The sequence below is a fragment of the Mobula hypostoma genome, chromosome 9 (assembly GCF_963921235.1).
Source record: "Mobula hypostoma chromosome 9, sMobHyp1.1, whole genome shotgun sequence".
In the NCBI taxonomy this organism is placed as follows: Eukaryota; Metazoa; Chordata; class Chondrichthyes; order Myliobatiformes; family Myliobatidae; genus Mobula; species Mobula hypostoma.
The window spans coordinates 79,736,022-79,763,855 of NC_086105.1; the positions used below are offsets into that span (position 1 = coordinate 79,736,022).

At 45.1% G+C, this 27,834-nt stretch overlaps 1 long non-coding RNA gene across 1 annotated transcript in view; it reads right to left on the reverse strand.

The window, feature by feature from the left end:
- Positions 1-27,834, reverse strand: part of LOC134351285 (uncharacterized) — a 367,287-nt gene that overhangs the window by 186,056 nt on the left and 153,397 nt on the right. The window contains exon 2 of the long non-coding RNA XR_010019117.1: positions 26,554-26,709. This is a non-coding gene — a long non-coding RNA (uncharacterized LOC134351285). The remainder of the gene's footprint in view (positions 1-26,553; positions 26,710-27,834) is intronic.

Genomic DNA, 27,834 nt, shown 5'->3' on the forward strand with positions numbered 1-27,834 from the left:
GGGCACTCTGCATTAAGGCAATTCAATCTAACATCCCAGATTAAGTCATCCATCAATAGACAACCCCTTAAGAGAACATCCTACTTAACTCAAGTGATCGCACTACTACAACTGGACATAAGTATCATGAAAATGGGACCTTTGCTCAACTTATCCATGTCAACCAAGGGGCCTTCCTGAGCTTGTCCCATCTGTGTTGTTTAGGCTCATATCCCTGCCCAAATACTGTAATTGTACCAAACATTTACAACTTCCTCTAGCATCTCATTGTAAGCACCCATCACCTTCCAAGTAAAAAATGAATCCCTCAGGTCACCTTCTCATGCCCTCTAGTTTTAGACTCTCCTAAACTGGGTAAAAAACTGTGACTATTCACCTTATCTTTGACCCTCATGACTTTATAAAGCTCTATAAGGTCGTCCATCAGCTTCCTTTGCCTTGGGGAAAACAATCCAAGCCAATCCAGTCTCACCTTAATACTCAAGCCCTCCAATCCCAGCAACAAAGTTGTGAATCTTTTCTCCACCCTCTAACTTAATCACATCCTTCCTATGGGATGGTAATGAGAAATGCACACAAGATTCAAGGTGTAGTCTCACCAATATCTGGTATCGATGTTACAGCTCTTTAGGCTGGGATGAAAGGGCCATTTCTATCCCTCTGCCAAATTGGTTTAAACCCTCCCCAATAGCTCTAGCAAACCTAACCACCAGAATATTTGGGGCGGCACGATAACATAGTGGTTAGCATAATGCTTGACAGTTCTGGCGACCCAGGTTCAATTCCCGGCATCGCGTGTAAGGAGTTTATACGTTCTTTCTGATCTCTGGGTGCTCTGGTTTCCGTTTCCTCCCACATTCTCAAGACACACTAGTTGGTAGGTTAATTGGTCATTGCAAATTGACTGGTGATTCGGCTAGGGTTAAATTGGGGGATTGCTGGGGGGTCTGGCTCAATTGCCAGAACGGTCTACTCCATGCTGTTTGTCAATAAATAAATGAATAAGTATTGGTCCCTCCCGGGTTCCGGTGTAACCCATCCTTCTCTTACCGGGCATACCTTCCCCAGAAGCAATCCCAAAGATCCAGAAATCTGAAATGCTGCATATGCCCCAGTTCCTCATCTGCCAAATCATCCTATTCTTACCCTCACTGGCATGTGGCATAGGGAGCAATCCAGAGATTACTACGTTTGAGGACCTGCTTTTCAGCTTTCTACCTAACTCCCGATATTCTCTCTTTGGGACCTCATCCCTTTTGCTGCCTATGTCATTGGTGATTTCTGCCTGTTCACCCTCCCCCTTTTGGATGTTGTAGACCAAATTCAAGACATCCCCTCGCAACATAATATCTGAGTGTCACTTCAATGTCCACAGAGTCTTCGGTCTGCTTCGCTAACAATGGAATCACTCCTCTTCTCCCCCTTCCCTTCTGAAACATAACGACAGAGACCCAGTCTCTACAGCTTCCCCCGGTAAGTTGTTACCACTCCGTCCCCCAACTGTGTCCAGGCTGGTACAATTTAGATAACATAGAATAGTAAAGCACTTAATGTTGCAACCTGTGCTGAACTAATTAGCAGCCTAGACAATGTCCATATCCCTCCATTCTCCACACAGTCAGGTACCTATCTAAGACTTTTCAGTGCAGCTATATACAGTCATATTTTACTCCACTACCACCCCTAGGCAGGACATTTCAGTCACGCTACAATCTGAGGAAAAATATTGCTCTGAACATCCCTTTTTGATGTTTCCCACTCACCTAACATGTAACTGTTGCTTCTGATTCCTGCATTACAGGAGAAACAAAAAAAAATCTAACATTTAATTTGCATATTGTCATTTCTTTATATTTGTGAATCTAGATTGTCAATACCCGCAAAGGGATTTCAACCCATGTGCACAGCAGAGAGAGATTATCTGCATTCACACGCACTCTCACACGCACACGTAGATACACATACCTACAAACTGACACTCATACACACATAGACACACACACACATAGACACACTCTCACTCACATAGACACACATAGACACACACAGACACACATGCACACACTCACACACATATACGCACACACACACCTACACGCTTACGCACGTACATATACACACACTCACAGATACATTTATAGACAGTCACATGCACACACACACACCCACACACATATACAAACACAGACACACTCACACATGCTCACACTTTTCTTCTTCTTCGGTTGTCCATCGAAATCCAATGACGATGTCCACTCCTTTAATGGTGAGATCTTTGATGACTATACAGTCCTATCCTGGACCCACAAGCTCTATTGCAGGTGGGACATGTATACATGGTAGTGGTGGCAGTGATGGCTGCATTTCTCCTGGCTCTTCTCTGCTGTCTTCTGGTTGTTCTTTCCATCTCCAGAATACGAACCCTGTCCCTACACAGCTGTCGCCAAGTGGTACGGTCAGCAGCAACATCCTCCAGGTCCTCGGGTCTGATCTTGCACTTCCTTAAAGCATTCTTCATCTGATCCTTATAGCGCTTCTTCAGCCCTCCAGCTGACCGTCGACCATGATGTAGCTGGCCATATAACACTCTGTGGGGTAGCCGACATGGGGGCATCCTTATCACGTGCCCCAGCCACTGCTGCTGACGTTGGGTGATCATGGCCTCAATACTCCTGCAGTTGGTCTTTACAAGTATTTCAGTGTGAGGCACCCGCTCACGCCAGGTAATTCCCAGGATGCGCTGGAGGCAGCTTATGTGGAAGCGCTCCAAGGACTTGATGTGACGGCTGTAGGTTACCCAAGCTTCACAGCTGTAAAGGAGGGTGGTGACACCAACCGCTTGGTACACGGCGACCTTTGTGGAGGGACGAAGGCTCCTGTTCTGAAAGACTCTATGCCAAAGTCTCCCAAATGCCGCTGATGCCTGTTTAATGCGGCTCTGGATGTCATTGGCAATGCCACTATCCCCAGAGAGAATGCTCCCCAGATATTTGAAAATGGCACGACTGACAGCTTTTCATCACCAACAGTGAAGGCAGGTAGAGTGGGTGGGACACTGGTACTCCATTGGCAAACCACTTCTGTCTTGGTGGTATTGACAGTCAGCCCCATCCTGCTGTACGCTTTCACGGACACAGCGAGGACAGTCTGAAGATCCTCCGGAGTATGGGCCACAAGAGCACAGTCGTCTGCATACTGCAGCTCCAGGACCCACTCTCTACAGAGATTGGTGGTTGCGTGGGGCCCCCTGATGTCAAAGATGTTGCCATCTAATCTGACATCCACTGCCACACCACTGCTGTCTTCAATCTCGTTGTGGAGAAGCTTGGGAACACACAAGAGGAAGATGTTAAAGAGCACTGGCGCTAGCACACACCCCTGTCTCACCCCTGTCCGTACAAGGAAGGACTCGGACTCTTGTCCTCCTATGATCACCCGAGCAGTCATCCCATTGTGGAACTGGCGGAGGATGGTAACAAATTTATTGGGACAGCCAAACCTGAGGAGGACATCCCATAAGAGCTCTCTTTGCACAGTGTTGAATGCTTTGGAGATGAAGGCCATAAACAGGTCCTGATGTTGCTCCCGGCACTTTTCCTGAAGCTGCCGGGCTGTGAAGATCATGACGATCGTGCTCCTGTTCTTCCTAAATCCACACTGCGATTCAGGCTCACACACACATTCTCACTCACACACACACTCACACACACTCACACATACAAACACAGACACACACACGCATACACACACAGACACACACACTCACACACACTCACACACACTCACACATACAAACACAGACACACACACGCATACACACACAGACACACAGTCACACACACTCACACACACTCACACATACAAACACAGACACACACACTCACACCTACACACACACTCACACACACTCACACACACATTCTCACTCACACACACGCTCACACACACTCACACATACAAACACAGACACACACACTCACACCTACACACACAGACACACACACTCACACACACTCACACACACTCACACACACTCACACATACAAACACAGACACACACACACATACAGACACTCTCAAACACACACACAGTCCCATACACACGTGCACACATTTTGTCTCTCTCACACACACACCATATATAGACATGGAAACACACACACATACAAACTCTTAAGCAGCACATACACACAACCTCGATTTAACTCCAAACTAACCTAACCACAGGGCATTGTACATTGACCAAGAAGCCTACTCTTTGTACTATGGGAGCAAACCAGAGTACCCATGGAAAACCCATACATTCTACATGGAGGACATACAGAATCCTTACGGGTGGCAATGGAATAAAACTCTGAATTCTGATGCCCCAAGCTTATAAAACCATAGGACATAGGAGAAGAATTAGCCCATTTGGTCTATCAAGTCTGCTCTACCATTTCATTGAATCTATCCATCCATGGCCTCCTCCACTGTCGTGATGAGGCCACACTTAGGTTGGAGGAACAACACCTTATATTCCGTTTGGGTAGCCTCCAACCTGATGGCATGAACATCGATTTCTCAAACTTCCAGTAATTTGCTCCAACACCCCCTCTCCCCGCTTCCTTCTCCCTTTCCCTCTCTCACCTCATCTCACCAATCAACTTCCCAGCTCTTTACTTCATCCTTCTCCTGCCAGGTTTCCTCTATCACCTGGTGATTCTCTCCCCACTCCCCTCACCTTTCAAATCTACTCCTCGGCTTTTTTTCTCCAGTCTTGTCAAAGGGTTTGACTGTACTTTTCTCCATAGACGCTGCCTGACCTGAGTTCCTCCAGCATTTTGTGTGTGCCGCTTGGCTTTCCCGCATCTGCAGATTGTCTCTTGTTTACTATTTCAACATAACTGGTTTATTTTCCTTCTCAATCCCATTCTCTTGTCTTCTCCCCATAATTTTTGACTAATTAATGACCTATTAACTGCTGCTTTTAATATACTCTATCTTCTGACACAAATCACTTAGACGAGTAGATTTGTAGCAACAATCAATCTGCTCTAGTTGTTCAGTGGGTTGAGCAGCATCACAGAGGTAAAGGAATTGTTTATGTCAAAACGCAGCATTAGGACAGGGTACATTTGTATCTGGTTCGGCTATGTACCTATGGCACTACAGCAGATAAATTATACAGAATTAACCTCAACTAGCTGAATGGGCTACACCTTTCCCAGTTCAGCCTGTGATTTTTCATTCCACTCCTGGTCTCCAAATGCCTGTTTGTTACCCAAGGAGAATCTCGCCTCATAATTTGTTTTCAGTCAACAAGCGGCAAATCAGGACCATGAAGATCCTGATTCATGGACTTTTAATGGGGCAGCTTGATAGTGTATGGTTAGCGTAAAGCTATTAAAAGGCCAGCTTTTCCAACCACTGTCTGTAAGGAATTTATACATACACCCTGTGGCCACCTGGGATTCCCCCGGGTGCTCCAGTTTCCTCCGACAGCCCAAAGACATATTGGTTAGGGTTACTGAGTTGTAAACAAGCTGGAAGTGTGGCATTTCACTATACATTTCAATGTACATGTGAAAAATAAAACTAATCTTTATTGAACGTTTAAAGGCCTACTTTACAATCCTTATTTATTTATAGACAGTATAGAATGAGTCCATTCAACATACGGTCAAAAAGAGAGCAACTAGACTTCACCTTACCTTCTACCTGTAACCAAGTAATCCAAAATGGTGCCAAGCTGCCACTTCCATTGAGGTCATGGCTCAGTCTTGGATGCTTTTTAGAGGTTTTTGGAGAGTTTTTGGTTTGGTGGGGATGGTTTTGGGGACAAAGAGGGGAGTTAAGGGTCAGGTGGGGAATTACAGGACTGGCAGGAATCTTAAGTCTCTGTTCACCCTACAAAGACCAGTCACCATGGACGTGGAATATCTGTTAGACCAACTAGAATACCCAGCCTGATGTCAGACTAGCAGACCACGTGGATGAAGGCTGGTGGCCCATCTAAGGTCAGCAGATTGTTAGAGTGTTCCAGAGTTGTCATCCCATGCAACAAAGTCCAATAGCCACTTCTATTCACAAATCAGTAAGACTAGAGTTCCAGGCCTCGTGTTCAGGGTTCCGTCATCAGCGAGTCTGGATTTGAAGACCGTATCTTTGGTGAGTGCAAGGGTTGATGCACAAGGGGTGAATCAGATGTCCAGACATTGAGGTCAATTAATCTCTTGCACTCCAGTGGGGTTGTCTGTGTGTCCGAGTCCAATGGCTAGAGGCTGAAGAAGTTGGCATGTCATGGAGGTAGAGTACTGTGTATGTGTATGGATGGGAGAGAGGAATGGAGATTGCTTCGCTGTTGTTGTTTTGTTGCTTGTTGTGTTCTGTGATGTTCTGATGAGTCAGCTGTGCATCCTATCTTGGCACCGGAATGTGAGGCGATACTTACAGGTTCCCCCCAGCACATCTTTGGGTGTGTTGGGTCTTAACACTAATAAATTATTTCACTGTATGCTTCAATGTACATGTGGTAAATAAATCTGAACCCTGAATCTTGACCTGGCAGTTGACAGCTTCCTAAGTACACATCCAAGCACCAAGTACTGTTTAAATGTGATTAGGTTCTTTTTCCCTGAGCAGCATCCCAGATCCTTACAATCTTCTGGTGGAAATATTATTTCTCATTTCCCTCTAATTCTTCTACCCACTGCTTTGTGCTTACTCAGAGACTTTTCCCCAGGGTGGAAATGACAAATATGAGGAGCATAATTTTAACATGATTGGAGAGAAGTATGGGGGGGGGATGTCAGAAGTATTTTTTTTTAAGTGGTGAGTGCGGGAAATGCCCCGCCAGGGTGATGGTAGACCCACATACATTAGGGTCATTTAAGAGACTCTAATGCAGGCTCATGGATGATAGAAAAAAAATGGATGGCTAGTGGTGGTGTAGTGGCAGCAGCAATGGATTTCGAGGTGGACGGTCTTCAGCTCAAATCTGTCTGGGACCCAAACTGGGCAGCGGTATCTATGCGGAAGAAAGTACTGGCAATCTACTTCTGTATCTTGCCACGAAAACCCCGTGGACAACAACAATATCCATAAGGTCACCAGGAGTTGACAGCGACCTGACAGTACTCAATAAAAATATGTAGAAGGGAAGGGTTAGATTGTTCTTAGGTTAAAAGGTTGGTGAGGCATTGCAAGGTAAATACAAGAGATCCTGCAGATGCTGGAAATCTAGATTTACACATACAAAATGTTCAAAAAGGTCTCATCATGAAACATCAACTAATTATTCCTCTCTATTGTGTGGTACAATGTTCTATTTTCTACATTCTATGTTCTTCACGTTTGAACCCAACCCTCTCAAGGGAAATGGGCTCTTTTCTATTGACTGTCCCTTAACTTTTTATGGCTCGGTTAAACTTTGCATCATTATTCTCTGTGCTTGCTAAGTGAGCCAACAGGTTCTTCATGGGAGGGTGGCTTGAGCTACATGGGGGAAGTTAGTTTCACCAGGCAGCTGCGTTCTGCACCACCACATTACAGCACACTTGCACCTGCCATCAGCCAGCTGCTGCACTGCTCCAGAGTGGGGCTGTTTGCTTTCGGCACAGTGATTGCTGCAGGATGCTCAGAGAAGTATTACATGGTCTGACAGAAATGAAAGGAAACGCTCATTCGCACACACCCATCTTGAAACAACGGCAGGCTTCTTGGGATGAATAATCTTCTTCTCACCCCACAACCTCCAATCTGTGGTTACCATCATCTAACCTACCCAGCAGTTCAAACTTTGTGGAAGTACGAATATACAATTGTTCTTTGGAGCAGTTTCTTTTAGGACATTGTACAAAACTCCAACTAATTCTGGATGAGGGTTGGTGGTGAGATTCAGATTCAGATTCAGCTTTTATTTATCGAGTGTACATCAAAACATACAGCGAAATGTGTCATTTGCGTTAACAACCAATATAATCTAAGTATGCACAGGAGGCAGCCCGCAAGTGTTGCCACACATTCCGGCACCAACATAGCATGCCACACTGCTTGGCAGAACAACAGAGAACTCAGCAAAACAGAAATCAGCAAGCAACGAAACAACAGCAAAGCAAACCCCTTTCCTCCCTCCCACCCAAACAGTTCTCTAACCCCAGAGCAGACAAAAGACATTGGGTCCTGACTACCCCAGCAGACTCGCAGATCTTGCACCCTTGAGGCACCGGCCATCGAGCCTCGACTGAATTTCCAATTGACCTTCAGGCTTCGATCCAGAATTTTGATTGTCCTGTGAACTTCGACTCAGACCTCCAAATGACCTTCGGGTTTTAATCCAGACCTCCAATCAACCTTCAGGCCTTAATCTAAGCAGCTCATGAATTACTGAGTCGACAGCAGGTATTTTTATTTTATTTTCAGATACAGAACAGTAACAGGCCCTTTCAGTCTAGTGAACCTGTGTTGCACAAATATACCCATATGACCAATTAACCTTCAACCCGGTACATCTTTGGAACGTGCAAGGAAATCAGAGAACACAGAGGTAACTGTTGAGTGTACAGGGAGAAAGTCAAAACTCCTCACAAATAGCAGCAGCAGAAAATAATCCTGTCACCAATCAAGTACATATCAACCTCCACTTTCAATATACCTAATGCTTGTCCTCCACAGCTATCCATCGCAATGAATTCCATAGATACACCACCCTCTGCCTCAAAAAATTCCTCCTCATTTTGTCCTAAAAGGACGTCTTGCTATTCCTTAGAACCCTGTTTTCCTGGACTCCCCCACTGTAGGAAACATTCTCTCCAAATCCACTCTATCAAGTCCTTTCAAGGGCCATCAAAAGCTCCTCATACACCTTAATACCACTGTAAAATACCAGCTCATATCTTCAAAATCCACAACCTTTAGATTCTGCTTATTTGTTTTGATGCACCCTGACCAACATCAGTGAAACATTATTGGGGATAGCCCAGAGGGGTTTCACGGCAATTATTCTGGGAATGAAAGGGTTAATGTAGGAGGAGCGTTTGATGGCTCTGGGTCTATACTTACTGGAGTTTAGAAGAATGCAGGGGGTATCTCTTTGAAATCTGCTGAATATTGAAAAGCCTAGATAGAGTGGATGTGGAGAGGTGCAGCCTCGGAATAAAGGGACATCCTTTTAGAACAGAGAGCAGGAGGAATTTCTTCAGTCAGAATGTGGTAAATATTTGGAATCCATTGCCACAGGTAGCTGTGGAGACCAAGTCATTAGGCATATTGGAGGTTGATAGGTTCTTGATTGGTGAGGGTGTCAAATGTTATGAGGTGAAGGCAGGAGTTTGAAAGGGATAATAAATCAGACAGAACAGACTCGATGAGTTAAGTGGCCTAATTCTGCTCCTATATCTTGTGGTCTTATGGTCTAAATAGTAAATAGTTTCATACAATGTTGAAAGAGAATCTCAAGCATTTTATTTCATTACCTTCAGGTAATAAATTGGCATCACAATTACTTACAATTGTTTTGAAAAATGTAAATCTCATCAGTATTTATGTGAATGAATAACAAATTTCTAAGTAACATTTTAAAATGAAGTTATGCTTTAAAATTCTGAACATCTCTGCCTGTATGTGTCAGATTTGGGGTTCTGACAACATGCAAATGAAGTTGGCTGTAAACTCCAGTGGAGGCGGTGTGGAAGAAACAGTGCTTTCAAAATGACAGCAATTTTGGGCATGATCTTCACCAGAATTAGCAAACGGAACTCAAAGTGGAATTTCTATCCTCATGATGACAATGATCATATGCTGGAAAGCATGACCTTTCATTTGGTAATTTTAAAGCAGAGGTTTATAAGGTCTTGTATAATTAAGGAATCAAAGGTTAGAGGAGAATAGGGTTGAGAGGGAAAATAAATCAGCCATGATTTCATGATGGAACAGACACGACAGACTGATTATGCTCCAATGTCTTTTGGTCTTTGTCTTCAGATTTTTTTCCTTTGAGTGCAACTTCATTTTGCTGAAGGTAAGGTCTGTATGCACTAGGTTAGCTTTGAGCTAGTGCTGTGTAGTCAAGTTGCACCTTGCTTGTGACCACCCAAGGTCCGAACCACTGATGGGGCAGAAACACGAGTCAGCTACTAACAGCTGCCTCAATTCCTCTTTTGCTCAGACTGTTTTTCAGCACAATAAGGGATAATCCCAGAGGTATATTTAGGATGACTCTCAAAAAAGATGCCACTTACCACTGAGTTTCGAGTTCCCCACTGATTTGACAATGGGTGTAAGCCAGGCTAAAGGAGAGTGTAATCTATCTTGAAGTCAACGAGTTTCACTGATTTGGCAAATTGCAACACTTTAGCTGACAAGTAGCAGATAGAATTTAATGCATTATGTGAGGTGTTGCACTTTGGGAGGACAAACCAGGGTAGAATATGAACAATGAATGGGAGGGCGCTAAGAATATGGTAGAACAAAGGAATGACAACTCCATAATTCCTTGAAAGTGATGTCATAAGTAAATAGGGTTGCAAAGAAAGCTTTTGGAAGATTGGCCTTCATAAATCAAAATATTGAGTACAGGAGTTGGGATGTAATGTTGAAATTGCATAAGACGTTTGAGAGGCATAATTTGGAGTATTATGTCCAGTTCTGGTCACCTACCTACAGGAAAGATATCAATATGAATGAAAGAGTACAGAAAATTTACAAGGATGTTGCTAGGATTTGAGTTGCAGGGAAAGGTTGAATATGTCAGGATTTTATTTCCTGGAGTACAGGAGATTGAGGGATGATTTGATAAAGGTACATTAAATTATGAGGGATAGTGGTGGCGGTGGTATCCATTAGTCTCGCAAAACCATGGATCTGCGCCTGGAAAGTTTTGCGTCATGGTGAGGCGACACTGGAGGTTGTATGGAAGAGCAGCAGTTGCCCAAACAGCAAGTTTCCCCTCTCCACGACACCGATGTTGTCCAAGGGAAGGGCAAGGACTGATACAGCTTGACACCAGGATGAGGGATATTGGTGGAGTAAATGCAAACAGGCTTTTTCCACTGAGCTTGGGAGAGACTGCAACTAAATGTCATGGGTTAAGAGTGAAAGATCAAATACTTAAGGGGAATTTTTGGGGGAACTTTTTCACTCAGAGGGTGCTGTGAATGTAGAACAAACTCCCAGCAGAAGTGGAGTACGCAGGTTCAATTTCAACATTTAAAAAAAAGTTTGAATAAGTATGTGGATGGGAGGAATATGGACAGCTATGGTCTGGGTGCAGGTCGATGGGACTAGACAGATAAATAGTTTAGCACATGCAAGATAGGATGAAGGGCCTGTTTCTGTGCTGTAGTATTCTATGACACTACAGCTTCTGTTTAAGTCACAGTGCCTTAATTTACACCGTAATAATAATAATGATCCTTGAAGCTGCTCAAGCTGAATTGCTTGTTGTGCCTTCATAGCAACCTAACCGCCACTGTGAATGGTATACTGACATTTCATTTCAATGGTTTACTAAATTGTTTGCCTTGCCCTCATAGCAATTTGATTACCACTGCAAATGGTAGAATGAATTTACCACCTCTGTTCATGCAAGGTCAAATCAGCTATTCCATGACATGGAATCTGCAATTCCATTGATTTCCATGGCAATTTTAGGGCTGTGGAGTCAAAAGCAAAATATAATTATACACTCAGTGGCTACTTTATTGGGTAACCTGTTTGTTAATGCAAATATTTATTTTTTTATTTAGAGATACAGCTCAGAACAGGTCCTTCCAGCCCAATGAACCATATCACCCAGCTCCCACCTATTTAGACTAATCACAAAGGAATTTACAAAGACCAGTTAACCTACTAACTGATACGCCTTTGGGCTGCGGAGGAAACCCACACAGTTCGCAGAATCAACATGCAAACTCCTTCCAGGCGGCAGCAGAATTAAACTCCAAACTGCAGAACACCCAAGCTGTAATAGCATCACACAAATGACTGCACTACTATCGCACCCTAATATCTAATTAACCAACCATGTGGCAGTAACTCAATGGATAAAAGCAGGAAGACATGGTCAAGAGGTTTAGTTGCTGCTTAGACCAAACATCAAAATCGGGAAGAAATGTGTCCGGAGTGACTTTGGCCATAGAATGATTGTTGGTGCCAAGTAGGGTGGTTCCACACACAACAGACTCTAGAGTTTACAGAGAATGGAGCAAGAAACAATAAACATTCAGTGGGCAGCAATTCCATGGGCGAAATCACTTACAATAGTGGTGTGCAGAAGAGCATCTCTGAATGCACAACATTTCAAACCTTGAAGTGGATGGGCTACAGCAGCAGAAGACCACAAACATAACTCAGTGGCCATATTATTGTCACAATGGGGGGGGCGTTGATGGCAGACCCAAATGCAAGACACAGACACTGAAGTACAAGGAACAAGACTTGACTAGAGTAGGGACATGACAAGATACAGACAAGGAGCAGGGACAAGAACACAGACTTGGGCTTGGACACCGAGCCAGAGACTGGACAAGGACCCAGAACCTGGGTCTTGCCTCGGGCTCGGGCCCCAGAACCAGGCATGGACATGACATGACCGCAGGACTGGAGGCTGGGGTCTTGGGGTCTTGGGGCTTGAGGCTTGGAGACAGGCTTGGGGTCTGGGGCCTGGGGTCTTGAGGCCCGCAGGCTGGGGTCTGGGGCCTGGGTCTTGAGGCCTGCAGGCTGGGGTCTGGGGTCTAGGGTCTTGGAGCCCGCAGGCTGGGGTCTTGGGGCCTGGGGTCTTGGGGCCCGCAGGCTGGGCTCTGGGGCCCGCAGGCTGGGGTCTTGGGGCCTGGGGTCTTGAGGCCCGCAGGCTGGGGTCTTGAGGCCCGCAGGCCGGGGTCTTGAGGCCCGCAGGCCGGAGTCTGGGGCCCGAGGTCTTGAGGCCCGCAGGCCGGGGTCTTGGGGCCTGGGGTCTTGAGGCCTGCAGGCTGGGGTCTGGGGTCTTGAGGCCCGCAGGCTGGGGTCTTGGGGCCTGGGGTCTTGAGGCCCGCAGGCTGGGGTCTTGGGGCCTGGGGTCTTGAGGACCGCAGGCTGGGGTCTTGGGGCCTGGGGTCTTGAGGCCCGCAGGCTGGGGTCTTGGGGTCTGGGGCCTGAGGTCTTGAGGCCCGTAGGCTGGGGTCTTGAGGCCTGGGTTCTTGAGGGCCGCAGGCTAGGGTCTTGAGGCCTGGGGTCTGGGGGCTGGGGTCTTGGGGCCTGGGGTCTTGAGGCCTGCAGGCTGGGGTCTTGGGGCCCGCAGGCTGGGGTCTTGGGGCCCGGGGTCTTGAAGCCCGCAGACTGGGGTCTTGAGGCCCGGGGTCTTGGGGCCCGCAGGCTGGGGTCTTGGGGCCCGGGGTCTTGGGGCCTGGGGTCTTGGGGCCCGCAGGCTGGAGTCTTGGGGCCTGGGGTCTTGGGGCCCGCAGGCTGGTGTCTTGGGGCCTGGGGTCTTGAGGCCTGCAGGCTGGGGTCTGGGGCCTGGGGTCTTGAGGCCCGCAGGCTGGGGTCTGGGGTCTTGAGGCCCGCAGGCTGGGGTCTTGGGGCCTGGGGTCTTGAGGCCCGCAGGCTGGGGTCTTGGGGCCTGGGGTCTTGAGGCCCGCAGGCTGGGGTCTTGGGGCCTGGGGTCTTGAGGCCCGCAGGCTGGGGTCTTGGGGTCTGGGGCCTGAGGTCTTGAGGCCCGCAGGCTGGGGTCTTGAGGCCTGGGTTCTTGAGGCCCGCAGGCTAGGGTCTTGAGGCCTGGGGTCTGGGGGCTGGGGTCTTGGGGCCCGGGGTCTTGAAGCCCGGGGTCTTGGGGACCGCAGGCTGGGGTCTTGGGGCCCGGGGTCTTGGGGCCTGGGGTCTTGGGGCCCGCAGGCTGGAGTCTTGGGGCCCGCAGGCTGGTGTCTTGGGGCCTGGGGTCTTGAGGCCTGCAGGCTGGGGTCTGGGGCCTGGGGTCTTGAGACCCGCAGGCTGGGGTCTGGGGCCTGGGGTCTTGAGGCCCGCAGGCTGGGGTCTGGGGCCCGGGATCTTGAGGCCCACAGGCTGGGGTCTGGGGCCCGGGGTCTTGAGGCCCGCAGGCTGGGGTCTGGGGCCCGAGGTCTTGAGGCCCGCAGGCTGGGGTCTGGGGTACTTTGAGGCTTGAGTATGGACTCCAAGCCAGAGACAGGGCAAGGACCCAGAACCTGGGACTTGACTTGGACTTGGACTCCAGAACTAGGCGAGGACAAGACGAGGCTACAGGACTAGACATGGCTTGGGTAAGGAACTCCTGGGTAGGGCGAGACACAAGGACAGGTAAAGGCACATGGACAGGACTCAGATAGGACTGGACTAGGCACAGACTGGACAATGGCCTTCAGGAGCATGGAGTCTTGGGCCAGAAGAGACAGGAGTACGGAATACAGAGTCAGGACCCCTCCTTGAGAACAAGATGTAGGGCCAGGACTCATACACAGAACACTGAACATGAAGAGACAGATCCCAACACAAGTTGGCAGCAAATGGCCAGACCCACCTAGCAAAGGCGTGGACACAGAGATAGGTCCGGACACTAGGTAGCGGCAAACGGCCGGACCTACCTAGCAAAGGCGTGGACACAGAGAGACAATTCCACACAACAAAAGACAGTTCCTTATCTTGACCTAACAAGGCTCTAGTCTTGCTCTGGCAGTATGACTTCAGCGATACAGGCAAGGTATCCAGGCTAAGTGAGCGGGCAGAGAGTCAGGCAAGGTATCCAGGCAGTGAGCTAGGCAAGGGGGGAAAATACAGGTGGGGGGAACAGCACAGTCCAGCAAGGAATCACTGGTTTGCAGGGGTATTTATGTCTCAGCCCCAAAACCAGAAACATATGCCCACAACAGAAACCAGGGAAAACCAGAAACCCTGGAACAAGGAACCATGGACCGGACCGTGAACCGGAACATGGATTTCACGGACCGGACTCTGACAATTATTAGGTACATAAGGTACTTAATAAAGTTGCCACAGAGTATATATTGGAACGATACAGTTAGTTTGATAAATTCAGAGCAGGAAGTCTGAGCATGTTGTGTGAATGTAAAAGTTTCCTTCAATGCACCATCAGCAATTGAAATGTCTTGTCACTATTAGAATATTCATATCCTTCATTAAAGCCTACTGCTGGACTCATAATGCTCACAACAGATGTTTCACTTCACACATTTCATGTAGATTTTCACATGTTTCACGTCCTCCCCATGAACTACGTGGGTTTCCTATGGTGCTCCACTTTCCTGCTACAGTTTAAAGATGTACATCAGAATGCAGCAAATGTCTTGGTTATTGACTAATCTGTGTTCTATTAGGTAATGAGAATAGTGTGAAACATGGGTTTCCTATGATGCTCTGCTTTCCTGCTACGGTCCAAAGATGTACCAGTTTATTGGTCAGTGTAACATCGGAATGTGGCAATTTGTCTTTGTTATTGACTAAACCCAGTTCTATTAGGTAACGAGAATCGTTTTATTATGAGTTCTTTCAAACCAGTATACCTGGCACCGAGTTAAAATGTTTCACTGAAACCAGATCAAGTAAATTCCCAACAGATATTCTTGTCTCTCTCTACTAATCTTAAACTACCACCATTTTAAAAGCTTCTTACCCCAGGCAGTTAATCTGATCAGCCATTCCAGTAGACCCCAACCCCCACCCCCTCTATCTACTATTTCATCACTGCACTTTAGACACTTTAAGCTACTTCTTATAATGTTGTTTAAATTGTAAATACATGCTGGTATTTATGCATTTATGAGCATTTTATTCCATATCTGTACTTTAAGCTCTGACTTTATCAGATTTTTTAATATTTTTAAATTTTATAATTCTTTATCCTTCATAATTGTTGTATTTTGTTGCATGTCACACCCAGATGAACACACTACAGCAAATTCTTAACACACTTGAATGTATATACCGAATAAAATTGATCTTTAATTCTCAGTTTACATCAGTGAAATCTGGTTTTGGAATTAATCTGGGGGCAGAGTGTGTGAGTTGTTATGAAGGCTTGCAATGCTTCATGAGTGCATAGAAAGTGAGTGTGGTGGTAAGTGTGTAGTAGGGTTAGAGCAATAACTAACTTTCAATTAAGCAAGGTCACTACTGTTTGATGCTTGAGCTACTGACACCCCGAATGATGACCAGTTTTGTCTTCTCCAGTATGTAAGGAAACACTCAAAACAGCTAAAAGATGAATTAAGCACTGATTCAGAGAGAAGATCACTGGGGAAAAAATGTCAAGATATCAAATGAAACACTTGCAATTTCCACAGACTAAAGGTGAGAATGAATAAAGAATGGCAAGGTTTTTAAAATCAAAGTTCAAAGTAAATTTATTATCTAAATGCATAAGTGTCACCATATACCACCCTGACCTGCATGAAGACCACAACCTTATCCTTGCCTCAGTGACCTGGAGAACTATGTTGGCTGGAGTCAGGGCCTTCCGGTTTGACTCTTGGTAGAGTCACCCATGCCAAACACGTCAAAGGGTAAAGGCCTGATTAACAGTGGTCCAGCATTTTCCAATTTGGGGGTTCATCTCAGGGATAACAACCCTGACCCGTCAAAAAAATATTTTTTATGGAAATAGCAATGAAGAATCCTTATATATCTGTGTAACAGACAGAGATGGAGGACCTTCATTGCTGCCCTAAATGCCAGCAGTGTAATTACTGCTAACCTGGGATTCAAGCAGATTAGATGAAATCCCATCCAAAAATAACAATAAAGTGTATTCACAATCCCTTGTGTCCTGTGCTGAAAGTTTAAATTTTCAAATATCAAATGTAAGATGTAAAAGATTACTTGTGACCGACAGTGACATTTTACAGACAGCTCACCAAACTACTAGATACTCTAAAAGATATACTTCTTCTTCTGAACTGTGACCACAGCCATCTGCAGCCTGTAATTTCCCTTTTAAGGATGTACTTTTGAACTGACTAAATGATCTGGCATTTTTGCAAACTCCTGGGGGATTCAGAGAACTAGGCTCTCAAGAATGCAGTTACGGCCAGGGTGACCATCACTGGGGAGTGGTGGTTGCATCGAGGCCTGATAGCATAACACAAACCCATGGTCAGCTGTATTACTCCACCACCATTAAACCGTCAATCAAGATTAAATGAATCTTAAATGGTGCTCAGTGCTGTCTTCCTACACTTAGCCGGTCTCTCTCTCTTCTCACCGCTACCATTGGACAGAAGGTACGGGAGTTTTGGGTCCCACACATCCAGGTTGTTCCCCTGCAGCCACTGGGCTCCTGGATGCGCTTCATTCACCTCAACGCTGAACAGTCTCCACAGCCATCGACTCACTTTTGGAGAATCTGCAGTTCATGTTTCATGTGTTTTTGTTTATTTGTTTTTACTATTTGTGTGGTTTATCTCCTTTTGCACATTGGATATGTGTTGGTATTGTGGGTGTTTTTTAGTGAATTCAATAGTATTTCTTTGTGGGGGCCAGCAAGAAGATGAATCTCAAGATTGTATATCGTATACTCTGGGAAAATGGGCCTCATTAGCCGTGATTGGCAGCTCGCCTAGGAGAAGGAAAACCCTGATCTCAAATCTCCACTGCCTTGTGGCTATACCCACTCATGGTGAAGGCGTTGGGAGTTAACACCGAGGGAAAAATCAGGAGCTGGAGTCCCTCAGGCAGTCCTACATTGAGTTCAATGTTGACTGGCAACTCCTGCAATAGTGCCAAACTGTATAAGTCTCTGCCATGCCTTTGATTCATCAGATGCATGAAGAGGGGAAGCTTGCTACATGGGCAACAGCTTGTTCTCCATATCGTACTGCCTAGGCTTGTGTATCCGGACAGCTAGGACGCAATATCCACGATCAACTCTGACTGACAGAGGCCTCACATATGGTATACATATCTTGATAATAAATTTGGACTTTGAACTCTGAATCTCAGCTTTTCAAATGATGCATTGTTATTGACACGGTGGTGTAGTGGTTAGCACAATCACTTTTCAGCTACAGTGATCACTGAACAGGGTTCGATTCCACCGTTATCTGTAAGTAGTTTCTCACCATGACTGCATAGATTTCCTTCCACATTTCAATAGTGTACGGGTTATCATTCATGTGTTGTGGGCATGCTTCTTTAGCGTCGGAAGTTTGGCAACATTTCACTCGGCACAACCCTTGCTGATTTGTTTTGATGCGAACGACACATATTACCATATGTTTTCATGTTTCGTGTACATGTACCAGATTAAACTCACCCTAAATCTCAAATTCTTGACCATTAAAGCAAAGAGAAGCAAACCCTGCATTTAAGAGTGTGATCAAATCTCAAACCTAGAATGACAAATTCATCAATTTGTGGAATCACAGACCTCGACTCAAGATTGACAAATTCAGCATTTAGGATGTATGTATTTATATATTTAATATTAATCTATCTATCTGGCTATTTATTTATCAGTCTGTTCAATTAATATTTATTAATTATTTTATTTATTTTTATTTGCGCAGTTTACACATTTGGTTGTCTCTCAGTCTTTGTGTGTAGCTTTTCATTGAGCACTGTGAGGGTCATGTTTTTTGACTTCTCCAGTGCGTTCAACACCATCCGCCCTGCTCTGCTGGGGGAGAAGCTGACAGCGATGCAGGTGGATGCCTCCCTGGTATCATGGATTCTTGATTACCTTACTGGCAGACAACAGTACGTGTGCTTGCAACACTGTGTGTCTGACAGAGTGATCAGCAGCACTGGGGCTCCACAGGGGACTGTCTTGTCTCCCTTTCTCTTCACCATTTACACCTCGGACTTCAACTACTGCACAGATGCTTGTCATCTTCAGAAGTTTTCTGATGACTCTGCCATAGTTGTATGCATCAGCAAGGGAGATGAGGCTGAGTACAGGGCTACGGTAGGAAACTTTGTCACATGGTGTGAGCAGAATTATCTGCAGCTTAATGTGAAAAAGACTAAGGAGCTGGTGGTAGACCTGAGGAGAGCTAAGGTACCTGTGACCCCTGTTTCCATCCAGGGGGTCAGTGTGGACATGGTGGAGGATTACAAATACCTAGGGATACGAATTGACAATAAACTGGACTGGTCAAAGAACACTGAGGCTGTCTACAAGAAGCGTCAGAGCCGTCTCTATTTCCTGAGGAGACTGAGGTCCTTTAACATCTGCCGGATGATGCTGAGGATGTTCTACGAATCTGTGGTGGCCAATGCAATCATGTTTGCTGTTGTGTGCTGGGGCAGCAGGCTGAGGGTAGCAGACACCGACAGAATCAACAAACTCATTCGTAAGGCCAGCGATGTTGTGGGGATGGAACTGGACTCTCTGACGGTGGTGTCTGAAAAGAGGATGCTGTCCAAGTTGCGTGCTATCTTGGACAATGTCTCCCATCCACTACATAATGTACTGGTTGGGCACAAGAGTACATTCAGCCAGAGACTCATTCCACCGAGATGCAACACAGAGCGTCATAGGAAGTCATTCCTGCCTGTGGCCATCAAACTTTACAACTCCTCCCTTGGAGGGTCAGACACCCAGAGCCAATAGGCTGGCCCTGGACTTATTTCCTGGCATAACTTACATATTACTATTTAACTATTTATGATTTTATTACTATTTATTATTTATGGTGTAACTGTAACAAAAACCAGTTTCCCCCGGGATCAATAAAGTATGACTATGACTATGATTCTATTGCGTTTCTTTGTTCTACTGTGAGTGTCTGTAAGGAAATGAATCTCAGGGTAGTATACAGTGATATGCATGTATTTTGATAATAAATTTTCTCTTAAGTTTTAACTTTGAATTTAACTGAGAGTGACAGGCTCTCAAAATCTTAGCTCTTCGTTGTCATCGTTAGGTCGCATCTAGAATTTCCAGTTGGCGAACGATTTCCCTCCATGCTGCTCTGTCCCGACACTTGTCCACGGCATCCCTAGTCTTGTCCAGTTTGGTCCAATCCTTGATGTTATCCAGCCACGTTGTCCTTTGCCTTCCTCTTCCTTTCTTTCCCTCCACCTTTCCATATTGCAAGTCTGACAAGATGTTATCTCTCCACATAACTTGTCCGCAATAAGCAATTTTTTACTTCATAATCTTCTCCAGCAATATTTGTGATCTATCGACTTTGGACAAAACCCTCTCATTTGAAACTTTCTCTACCCAGCTGACCTTCAACATTCGTCGATAGCACCACATTTCAAAAGCATTAATTCATTTCATGTCATCCTTCTTCAGGGTCCATGTTTCTGATCCATACCTCAGCACTGACCATATGTAACACTCAAGGAAATGGATTCTACTTTGGATGTCTACCTTCTGATTGCATAGAAGATCTTTTAGCTTCATGAATTGGGCCTTAGCTATACCTATTCTCCTTCTGATCTCAACTTCACATCTGTCAGACAACTGCCAAGATATTCAAACTTTCGCACCGGTTCAATGTCTTGTCCATTCACATCGGAGGAGGAGAAAATGGCGGCGTGACACAGCTTGCGCGGCCACTCCGGTGAATGATATCTGTAATCTGTCAAGTAGGGTGCCGTGCACAATCCTGATTTGATGGAGACAGACGTGAGAGAACGGAGGAACATCTGGAGAAACTTCTGAAATGCCTTTTTCGCTGCCGCTGTTACTGTGTGATCCAGAATCTCCGGAGGGGAAGGCCCCGAATCCTCGGCTTTGCTTGTTGCTCGGCTGCTGGGACGGAGTCGAAGCGCTTGGCAGAGATGGTGCTCAGTGTCAAAGGGCTGGTCAGAGGCTCGAAGTTTTCGGACGGGCTCAAAGTCGGCTGGGGTCGAGTGCTTCCAATGCATCGACAGTTGTCGGTGCCTGGAGGTTTATGGCAGAGAGAGTTTCTCCCTTCTGCCGCCTGCTACCGGGGACTATCGGGAGTCGATTGGAACTTTGAGACTTTTTTTTTACCATTCCCATGGTCTGCTCTTTATCAAATTATAGTATTGTTTTGCACTGCTGTAACTACTATGTGGTCTTGTCAGTGTTAGTCTTTGGTTTGTCCTGTTCTTTTTGTGATATCTCTCTGGAGAAAAATTGTATCATTTCTTAATGCATGCATGCATTTCTAAATGACAATAAACAAGGACTGTGTCCTCATAATCTAATCTAATCTAACCTAAGCATGAATGAGTCTTTAGTGTTTGTTTTGTTTACCACGATTGATTTTGTTTTCTTAGGGTTGATTTTAAATCCGTAGTCAAGGCTTTTCTCATTCACTTTATTCAGCATAATTTGCAATTCGCATTCACTGTCAGCTAACAATGCGGTGTCGTCTGCATACCTGATGTTATCCACCTTCCGACCTCCGATTGGAATACCTGTCTCCTGATGGTCGCATTCCCGAAAAATCCATTCTCCGTAGAGGTTGAAGAAATCTGGCAATCCAACACAGCCTTGCCTTACGCCTCATTTAATACATGCCCATGGTGATAACTCATTATCTACCCTGACCGCTGCTTTCTGTTTCCAATATAGGTTCCTTATTATCTGCACATTCTCCCATCCCAGATCATACTTATTTAGCACCTCTAATTACTTCCTCGTGTCTTACTTTATCAAAAGCCAATAAAGCATAAGTAGATGGTCTTTTGTGCCTCAATGCATCTCTCCATGATGTTTCTCATTGCAAATATTCCTTCCCTTGTTCCTGAGCCTTTTTGAAAACCAAACTGCATTTCTCCAATTCATCGCTTAGCTCTTCAAAGAGTGATAAATTCAGTTTATAGATTTTCAGTCCCTCTACACTATAAGTGATGTTGATTTTTCTGATTCAAAGCTCATTATCCCAGAGGCTACAAGTTTGTAGTTTATGCAAATGTTAGCTTTATTTAAACCAAGTGCAATGAAATCGTTTGCTTTGTCACTGCTTTTCAAATGAGCAACTTGCTTAGTCTCTCTTCATAACGTATCTCATAACTCAGCCTCCAGAGTCCCAGCAACATCTCTGTAAACCTCCTCTGTAATCTTACCAGTTTAATGCATCTTTCCTACAGCTAGTGACCAAAACTAATAACAAGGATATGCCAGTATAGGAGGTGATGGGGAGAAGGTTCATTGACTTAATTTCTGTGGCAAAGAACAGGGTAAATGAACATAGTTTGAGTAAGTTGGGAACAGAAGAATGAAGGACGATCTTATTTAATATGAGGGAGTTTGCCAAAATGGATGTGGAGCAGATATTTCCCCTAGTAATCCAGAATAAAAAGCTGCCCATTTAAAATACAAGTAATGAGAAATTTCTTCTCTCTGAAGGTCATGAACCTTTGCTATTATCTCCTGCAGAGTGTTGTCGAGTCAGAAACATAGAAACATAGAAACATAGAAAATAGGTGCAGGAGTAGGCCATTCAGCCCTTCGAGCCTGCACCGCCATTTATTATGATCATGGCTGATCATCCAACTCAGAACCCTGCACCAGCCCTCCCTCCATACCCCCTGACCCCCGTAACCACAAGGGCCATATCTAACTCCCTCTTAAATATAGCCAATGAACTGGCCTCAACTGTTTCCTGTGGCAGAGAATTCCACAGATTCACCACTCTCTGTGTGAAGAAGTTTTTCCTAATCTCGGTCCTAAAAGGCTTCCCCTTTATCCTCAAACTGTGACTCCTCATTCTGGACTTCCCCAACATCGGAAACAGTCTTCCTGCATCTAGCCTGTCCAATCCCTTTAGGATCTTACACGTTTCAATCAGATCCCCCCTCAATCTTCTAAATTCCAACAAGTACAAGCCCAGTTCATCCAGTCTTTCTTCATATGAAAGTCCTGCCATCCCAGGAATCAATCTGGTGAACCTTCTTTGTACTCCCTCTATGGCAAGGATGTCTTTCCTCAGATTAGGGGACCAAAACTGCACACAATACTCCAGGTGTGATCTCACCAAGGCCTTATACAACTGCAGTAGTACCTCCCTGCTCCTGTACTTGAGTCCTCTCGCTGTAAGTGCCAGCATACCATTCGCCTTTTTCACTGCCTGCTGTACCTGCATGCCCACTTTCAATGACTGGTGTATAATGACACCGAGGTCTCGTTGCACCTCCCCTTTTCCTAATCGGCCACCATTCAGATAATAATCTGTTTTCCTATTTTTGCCACCAAAGTGGATAACTTCACATTTATCCACATTAAATTGCATCTGCCATGAGTTTGCCCACTCACCCAACCTATCCAAGTCACCCTGCATCCTCTTAGCATCCTCCTCACAGCTAACACTGCTGCCCAGCTTCGTGTCATCCGCAAACTTGGAGATGCTGCATTTAATTCCCTCATCCAAGTCATTAATATATATTGTAAACAACTGGGGTCCCAGCTCTGAGCCTTGCAGTACCCCACTAGTCGCTGCCTGCCATTCTGAAAAGGTCCTGTTTATTCCCACTCTTTGCTTCCTGTCTGCTAACCAATTCTTTATCCACATCAATAGCTTACCCCCAATACCGTGTGCTTTAAGTTTGCACACTAATCTCCTGTGTGGGACCTTGTCAAAAGCCTTTTGAAAATCCAAATATACTACATCCACTGGTTCTCCCCTATCCACACTACTAGTTACATCCTCAAAAAATTCTATGAGATTCGTCAGACATGATTTTCCTTTCACAAATCCATGCTGACTTTGTCCGATCATTTCACCTCTTTCCAAATCTGCTGTTATCACATCTTTGATAACTGACTCCAGCAGTTTCCCCACCACCGACGTTAAGCTAACCGGTCTATAATTCTCCGGTTTCTCTCTCCCTCCTTTTCTAAAAAGTGGGGTTCCATTAGCCACCCTCCAATCCTCAGGAACTAGTTCAGAATCTAACGAGTTTTGAAAAATTATCACTAATGCATCCACTATTTCTTGGGCTACTTCCTTAAGCACTCTGGGATGCAGACCATCTGGCCCTGGGGATTTATCTGCCTATAATCCCTTCAATTTACCTAACACCACTTCCCTACTAACATGTATTTCGCTCAGTTCCTCCATCTCACTGGACCCTCTGTCCCCTACTATTTCTGGAAGATTATTTATGTTCTCCTTAGTGAAGACAGAACCAAAGTAATTACTCAATTGGTCTGCCATGTCCTTGCTCCCCATAATCAATTCACCTGTTTCTGTCTGCAGGGGACCTACATTTGTCTTTACCAGTCTTTTCCTTTTTACATATCTATAAAAGACATCTAAATTACAAGGGAGTGCAAAGATATGGGGGAGAGAGAAGACACAGTGACAAGGTCCATAAAGCTGAAGTCCCAGACCAGCAGGTTCAAGAACGGCTAGATCTCTTCAACCATTGGGCTCTTGAGCTAAATTGCACAAGCCTAATCACTACCCTGGTACAGCAACACCACAGCCACCTTTACCACTTTGCACTGCAACAGTCTTTGTCTTTTATGTTGTCCTAATTGCATTATTTCTGATTTTAAAAAAGTGTAAAATTTGTTTATTTTTTGCTTTCCTTGTGAATGCTGCTTACTTGATACCATGTACCTGTGATGCTGCTGCAAGTAAAAAGTTAGCCCAGTGACTGTGTGAGTTTCCTCCAGGTGCTCTGGTTTCCTCCCATATTCTTAAGACATACAGGCTAAGGTTCGTGCCGTGTGGGTGTGATGGATTGGTGCCAGTAGCACAGCAACAGTTGCGGGCTAACCCCAGCACATCGCAAATGATGATATGAATAACACATTTCACTGTGTGTTTCAATGTACATAAGGCTAACTTTAGAAAGTTTTTCATTGCATCTACACACGCACACACAAACTTGTGCATTATGATAGTAAACTCAACAGTGAGATTGGATTGACCATGAATGGCAGAACAGGCTGAAGGGAACAATTGCTCCTGTTTTGCAGGTGGGGTGATTTAGACCATTACAGCACAGCACAGTCCCTTTGGCCCATGATGTTGTGCCGACCTTTTAATAGAGTCCAAAATCAAATTAACGCTTCCTTCCCACACAGCCCTCCATTTTTCTTCAATCTATATGCACATCTAAGAGTTTCTTAATGTCCCAAATGTAACCACCTCAACCACCAGACCTGGTAACATGTTCCACACATTCACTACTCTCTGTGTCAAAAAACCCTACCTATGGCAACCCCCTGATACTTTCTTCTAATCTCCTTAAAATTATCCATTTCCATCCTTGTAAAAAGTTTCTGACTGTCCACTCAATCTATGCCCCTTTTATAACCATATAACCATATAAAATTACAGCATGGAAACAGGCCATCTGGGCCCTTTTAGTCCATTCCAAACTCTTACTCTCACCTAGTCCCACTGACCTGCACTCAGCCCATAACCCTCCATTCCTTTCCTGTCCATATATCTATCCAATTTAACTGTAAATGACACCATCAAACCCGCCTCAACCACGTCTGCTGGAAGCTCGTTCCACACAGCTACCACTCTCTGAGTAAAGAAGTTCCCCCTCATGTTACCTCTAAACTTTTGCCCTTTAACTCTCAGCTCATGTCCTCTTGTTTGAATCTCTCCCATTCTCAATGGAAAAAGCCTTTTCATCTCTATCAAGTCACATCTCATCTTCCTTCATCCAAGGAGAAAAGACCCGCCTCGCTCAGGTTATCCTCATAAGACATGGTCTCTAGTCCAGGCAGAATCCTGGTAAATCTCCTCTGCAGCCTCTCTAATGCTTCCATATCCTTCCTACAATGAGGCGACCAGAGCTGAACACAATCTTCCAAGTGCGATCTAACCAGGGTTTTATAGAGCTGTGACATTACCTTGCAGCTCTTCAACTCAATCATCCGACTAATGAAAACCTCCTTAGCCACCCTATGTATTTGTGCAGAAACTTTGAAGAATCTATGGAGGTGGAGCCTAAGATACCTCTGTTCCTCCACAACGCTAACGATCCTGACATTAACCTTATTTTATTTAGAGATATCGCACAGTAACAGGTCCTTCTGGTCCATGCCACCAATTATATCGACAGCTTAGAAACATAGAAACATAGAAAACATGCAGCACAATACAGGTCCTTCGGCCCGCAAAGCTGTGCCCAACATGTCCCCACCTTAGACTACCTAGGCTTTACCCATAGCCCTCTATTTTTCTAAGCTCCATGTAGCCATCCAAGAGTCTCTTAAAAGACCCTATCGTTTCCACCTCCACCACCGCTGCCAACAGCCCATTCCACGCTTGTGACCAAATAACTTACTAACCCATATGTCTTTGGAATGTGCGAGAAAAGTGAAGAACCTGGAGGAAACACACCTGGGGAGAACGTACCAAACTCCTTACAGACAGCAGCAGGAAGTAAACCCGGATCACCAGCGCTGTAAAGTGTTATGCTAACTGTAATGCTACTGTGTATTCTGCCTTCAGGTCTGAACTTCCAGAGTGAAACAATTCACACTCCTTTCAGGTTGACCTCTATCTGCCACTTCTTGGACCGGCTCTGCATCCTGTCCCATTGTAATCTTTAACAACCTTCAACAATATCCACAACACCAAATAACCTTTGTACAAGACTTTATAGAAATTCTACCCTTTAAGTGAGGAATGAGTACTTCAGTGCCTAGCAGATTCTGAGCTCCACAAGGCAACTACTTACAGAGTGAGTCCTGACGAAGGGTCTCGGCCTGAAACGTCGACTGCACCTCTTCCTAGAGATGCTGCCTGGCCTGCTGCGTTCACCAGCAACTTTTATGTGTGTTGCTTGAATTTCCAGCATCTGCAGAATTCCTGTTGTTTACTTACAGAGTATCATCTGTTTGAAACAAAAGCAATACATTCAGGTTGTGCAGAATCTTAGCTGATTAAACTATGGGAGCTTTCCACAGTTTTTGCAAACTAAGATAAGCAAATTCATCAACGGTCAGCAATTCCAGGACAGATTGTCTGATATTTTTTAACACCACAGAACTTGAAGTTACTGATCCTCTCCACCTCCGATTCCTGAACGAGGACTGGCTTATGGACCTCCAGCTTTTTCCTCCTGTAGTCAATAATGAGGTGTTTCAAGTTCAACTTTAGTTTTATTGTCATTTCAACCACATACATGTATACTACCAAATACAGCCAAAATGTGCAAGTCAGATGACTCCAAAATAATATCCTTTCCTCCAACGATACCAAATAAAGTGGTCAAAGGATTAGGCTTAAGGTTTACTTTGAAAAGTCTTGAGAAAGTTTGAAATACTTCTTTCCAATATTTTCCAAGACTCTTTCTAAACTCTTTCTAATGATTTAATATTTTTTCTTATACACAGGGCCACACCACCACATCTGCCCACTAACCTATCTAACCATATATCCTTGGGCATTCAGCTCCCAATGGCAGCCATCCTTTAGCCAAGTTTCAGAGATGGCCACAACTTCGTACTTGCCAATCTGTAGCTGAATTACAAGATTGTCCATTTTATTTCTTATGCTGTGTGCATTCAAATATAACACTTTCAGGCGTGTATTTGTTGCTTTCTGTTTTAACTGGACCACTCCTGTATTGCCCTGTAACTCATGCCACTGGCTGTGATTTTGCCTCATCTCATGCCTGTCCTTTCTATCATCTCTGCTGCACAATATCTTTGATTTATTTCTGTTTTCCCCTTCCTCAGCTCTATCACTCCGGTTCCCATCCCCCTGCCAAGTTAGTTTAAACCCTCCCTAACATCTATATTAAACCTGCCTGCTAGGATGTTGGACCCCTTTGGGTTCAGGTGTAACCCGTCCTTTTTATACAAGTCGTGCCTCCCCAGAAGAGTCCACAATGATCCAGGAACCTGAAGCCCTGCCCCCTACACCAGTCTCTCAGCCATGCATTAATATGCCTGATCTCACACTCGTTAGCATGTGGCACTGGCAGCGACCCTGAGATTACTACCCTGGAGGACCT